We start from the raw sequence: 5,583 nt of genomic DNA, 5'->3' as shown, positions 1-5,583 counted from the left end.
TTTTCGCGTCGTCCTCTTGCGAACTACTTTGGCCACAAAGAAACGTGAAGTAGTAACCCGTCGATTACTTGTTTTCAACGTGAACTAAGCTTAACACCCACGACCCGTTATCAGTAACACAACTCTTTTAAGCATGAAATGCTTTTAGCTCCCGCTGTCGGCGACCTTCAAGTGACCTTGAGCGAAAAGCCAGAGCCGTTACCCTGGCACTGGAATTAGAACTGGGACTTTATTCCGAAACGATCCACTTTGGCAATACTATCGCCTCGGCGATAGTTTCGCCGTCAGGCGCGCGCTGATTGGCTGGTTTAGCAAAATTGGATGACGTAGCTCATCCGATTTTGCTGAAGCAGCCAATCAGTGCGCAGAGATGGCGAAGGCGTGGCCGAGGCGCCTGAAAGGCTCGTGTAAAAATACGGCCCCTATTTTCGGGCAAGTTGCGAAAAATAAAACTAGTTAACCCCACCCTTTGTACAGGACCGCATTACATACGCCATAGTTACACCCAAACAATAGACAAAAAATATTGCTTCCGAGTTCTTCGTAATGTTTGTTCACAATATCACTGAAGCTGGAACTTCTAGTACGCTGAAGTTTTATTTGTCATTCCCAATAGCGAACGTTCAAAAGGCAGATAAATTCAAAAGGCAACATAAATTTTAATTCTCGAGAAAGAAGTTCGTATCCATCGCGCTCGTCGAGCTGCGGCGTGGCGTGACGCAGGCAGCGACTCACTCGCTGTTTTACCCAAGAAGGTTTAAAAACCTCCTTAGCTTTGCCTTCATGGAGGAAGAAAAAATGAGGAGAATACGTCGTGCAGCCAACCTTGGCAAGCGAAGGCTTCAAGGAAGCCAGCCCTTTGCTCAGTGGCAACCCAACACGTGGCCTCTTGCGTAGAGATCACGGAACAAGAATCGTGATTTGCTGAGACGTTTGGTCGCGCATCTTTCAGGTGTTTTTCTTCTATCTGGGCAGTGTGCTAGGTCTTCCTGGCGTCTTTCGCTGCCTGAAGAGCCGCTTTAAGCCAGTTTTCTTCTTCTAGCTGGGCAGCGTCCATATGGACCAGTGCATAAGACGGCGTGGTGCGTAGGGGCGTGGTGGGGTTTGCCATTGCGAATATGCAGAACACCAATTTTAATATTGTGGCTAGTATCATCTCCAACCAATCTGCTATGCTGGTTGTCATTACATGCTTACATCTACTCTCGATTACGGTCGGGAGAGCCAGAAATTTTTGTCATTTTAGCTAAACTATCGCATACCAGAAGCTCAAATTGGAGAGAGAGTAGCAAAGAGACGGAAGGTACGGAGGTGAACCAGGGAGGCGTGAGGTTTGCTACCCTACACAGGGGGAAGGGAAAGGGGGAACAGAAAGAGGAAAGCGGGATTGAGGGAACACTGTGTGTGCATGCAGCAAAGCGCCTTGAAATGAGTGAAGTCCAAACAAGTGCCCCGCCGATACGTTAGGCTGCCGTCATTCTGCCGTCTGAAGCTAATCTTGGTGCTTCTCCACAGCGACTGATGAACGCTGAAGTTACCTGTGATCAACAAGGAGCCACTGGTCATCAGCAGTACGTTGCAATGCGTAGAAGTGTATCATTAAATTAAATACCAGCCTTCTTGACTGCATTGCGAATAGAATGCTGCGGGTGAGCCATGACACCTACTAGAGATTCGCACGTACTGAATTGAGAGCATCCCCCCCCCCAGCACTTGCATTACACTTCGCGCTGATGGAGTGCGCAGGCTATTCAAGGGCATTGGAAAAGTATTCATCACACACTGGAGCCTCATAACCACTTGCCGGTCTTCAGGCAATTTGTCAGGCACCCGCACTGTGCACTCTACAGCGGCGCGCAGCTGTATCAATTGAAGTGGCTCCGACTCCGGCTGTAGCATCGGCTATGGCATCGGCTGTGATATAGGCTGTCGCATCGGCTGTGGCATCGGCTGCGGCTTCGGTTGTGACTTCCGCTGTGGCTCTGGCTTTGGCTGTTGCTTTAGTAGCGCGGGCCATGTTGTAGTGGTCTCCGCCATGTCCTTGTCAGATTTAGATTCGATTCCGCCAGGCCCAGCGGGCCTGGCCGTTAGAAAGCGACGCTCCCGGCGCTGTCGGACTTCAAAGAACGCTGATGCCTCTGTGAAGCGTACGCCCCATCCGACAACACCCCCTCAAATTGGAAACTCCACTTAATTGAAGCGCCATTTCAGCACACGAGACTCGTGCGCATTTATTCATATAGCCTCGACATCGTGGCCAACTGTCCAGCTAGGCTGCTAAGGGATGTGGATAGTTGCAACCGATTATTAGATGGCAAATATGGATCTCATAGGCTTTCTTCAGACGTAAACTGCTTGAAAATGCTCTAGTAACAGCCACGTGAGAAGTACTAACTTACACAGAAATAGTCCATTACTCAAGTGGTGCCAGAAAAGCAGCGGTGTAATACGCAATAATTGTTTGATACCGACTGCCGTTACAACGTTCTTGTTGTCGGATTCTTCATATTCTCACTTAGCAGGCGAGTAAACTGTTGTAAGCAAGGCATCGTAACGATATCTGCAGATACTTTAGACAGACATTCAACTGTGCGGGTGGTGTGGGAGTTCTTGGCCAGTAAGGATTTGGTTTCAGTGGCAAAAATTAAAAGCTACATTGTAGGACTTTGTGTGCCAAAACCACTATATGATTATCAGGCACGCCGCAGTGGGAAACTTCGGAATAATTTTGACCACCTGCGGTTATTTAATGCCTCAGTGGCGTTCAACAAACTTTACGTCATGAGCGAAAGCAAAAAGGAACAGAGAGAGAGAGAGAGAGGAACGGCAGGGAGGTTATCCAGAGGCTAGTTTCCGGTTTGCTACCCTACACTGGCGCGGGGGATATAGGGGACGTCAAGATGACAAAGAGCGAAAGGATAACAAAAGAGGAGCAAGGATAAAAAGAAGAAAATAAAAAATAGCACGAAAGGTTTCTAAAGAACCATCAACCATGATTGTCGAAGACAGCGTTACCTTCTTTCAAAGCCACTGAAACTTACTTGAGTTGCCGCTCCAGCGCACAACATTCCCTCCTTATATTCTTTCTTTCACTCCTCCACAACGCCCCTCACCACATTTCCTATAATTCATTCACATTGGTATAGCCCAAATTTTCTTACACCGATTGTGGGATCGGCCTGGTTTGCTACTACACTGGCTCCGGGATTAATCCAATTTAATCTGTTAGAAACTGACTGAGCAAATGCGCCAGAATACGGGGAGGAAAAAAAATAGCAACACCACACAAAGAGTTCGTTTCATTCTATTCTGTTTTTCTGTTTTTAATGTGTTACCGGCCTACGCATTAATGCGCAATGTATATACATTGAGACAATATAGAGCAGTTACGGCAGGCTGTCCAGGCTGGAACAGTTTCCTCCAGTGCTTTATATTGCGCTACATTATATATATATATATATATATATATATATATATATATATATATATATATATATATATATATATATATATATATATACATATGTATAGTCATTATATGAGTAAAAACAACATTGTAACCAAGAGCATCTGTTCTAATTTATTGAAGAAATTTCTAAAAAATATGTACAATAATTGATTAGTATTCACATCACATTATAAGCAATTCATTTGGAACCAACATCGTTAACTGTGATCAGTACCCTGTTTATATTCACTATAAATGCACTCCACCACTTCTGTATTATTGGTTGGATTACAGATGAGAGTGTCTGTATACATTCCAGTCATCTTGTATATTCTAAAAGGTGATCACCTTTTTTCACGAGCCCAAAGGACTCATTGGCAAGCTTGTCGACACCTTCTGCAACGTTTGCAACTTGCTTCCTTTTATACGCAAACCAACCATCGAAGAGCACCACTGCTCGGAATTCGCATAAATGCTGAGGGAAAATTCAAGATATTAAAACGTGAAATGCGTGTTCTTGAACAGTTCGTAAAAGTGCCAAAAATATTCCATTTGTTTTTTTAATGTACGACAGTAAAAATGGTTTTCGCACTCGGATAACTGTGTTGCTAAACGCATAACTACACAAGGTATAGTAGCCATGTCATGCTATTTTCATGCTGTGAAGCTTCGCTTTCGATACAACTCCGCTTTGGCCACTAGAAGCGATTCAGTGGAATGTGGAAAATATTTGTGTACTGAGCAATAGAAACTAATTGAAAAACCCGCAGCTTTAAATAATTCAAGAGCCTTTGACTAGGGCGTTAATCGTAGCCCCTGCATCGCTTTGGTACCATGAATTTTATCATTCAGTCATGCACTGTTATCCAGGCATGCCCCGTACTAAGATACTGAGACCTTGATATCACCAGTTTTCATGGTCAGCTTCTGGTTTTTCTGTCGGCTGGAATCCATGGCTAGGCGTTCAATACTGGAAACCTAAAACTGCATTATGTCGGGCTATATTCTTTACGTCGATGCGCTTGCCAACAATTTTAGTCACGTGACAATCATCAACCATTGCGCGTCCAACACGCGTGAGGAGCGTGAACAAAGTTATACAAACACCTTCGCACATAAACTTTGCGGGAATGATTGGCCTAGCGTTCCAAAGTCTGAAGCTACGTCGGAGAAACCTCGACCAATCGTAGCTAAATGAACGCCATGAGAAAAATACGCGCAAGCCATAAAATTAATTTCATTCGAGATTTAGGCAGGTAGTTTGTGTGAATCTAGACACAAAATAATTTTCTGTGAGATATATTTTCGGCACAACGCTGCACCTAAAAATTTTGACAAGCGGAAAAGACAACAGCCAAAGGGAAGGCCACGTCAAGAATAGATCCAAATTTACAATTCCAAGCTACAAGTCACTCTCCCATACATCCCGACAAAAGCAATGATATTAGTACTCGCTGAAAGATCTCCTGCTCTCCTATGGGCAAAACTTTAAATCTTCCTCCGGAGCAGGACTGAAATGATGGATTGTTGCTTTAAATATATGACACCGTGTTGCTGAGAAACATTCCTATATAAAATGATTGTTTTCTATAAAGAATAATGTGCAACAATGTTTAGAGTATACCACTGCAGCATTCCATACAGCGTTCACAATTGTTTGGGATGTACAGCACATTGGTTGTCTGTAACCTAGCCAATTTTTTCAGACATTGTTGCCCACAATGTCTACCACGCAAACTTTGCTGATCAATATATATATACATATATATATATATATATATATATATATATATATATATATATATATATATATATATATATATGCATCACAGTACTATGGAACTCCATGAACGAATATACAAAATGCCAAGGAATCCAATCTCTACTTTCCAAACGAATATTGAGAAACAGGCTCTAGTCTCGGTTTATTTACTAATTGCACATCTCAGCCGTCTTTGAATAGATCATCGGCGCCCTCCTGACAGCAAGCACGGAAGGCTCATTCGGCTACGTAGAGGACTTGGAGAAGTATGTCATCACTTTAAAGGCTAATACTGAGCGCCGCAAATTGCAGTGGCTGCAAGCGGCTGAATAGCTTAGTGATAGGAGGCCTTTCCAGATCACATGATGCATGC

This window comes from Dermacentor variabilis, chromosome 4 (assembly GCF_050947875.1).
Source record: "Dermacentor variabilis isolate Ectoservices chromosome 4, ASM5094787v1, whole genome shotgun sequence".
In the NCBI taxonomy this organism is placed as follows: Eukaryota; Metazoa; Arthropoda; class Arachnida; order Ixodida; family Ixodidae; genus Dermacentor; species Dermacentor variabilis.
This window is presented reverse-complemented; position numbering follows the sequence as displayed.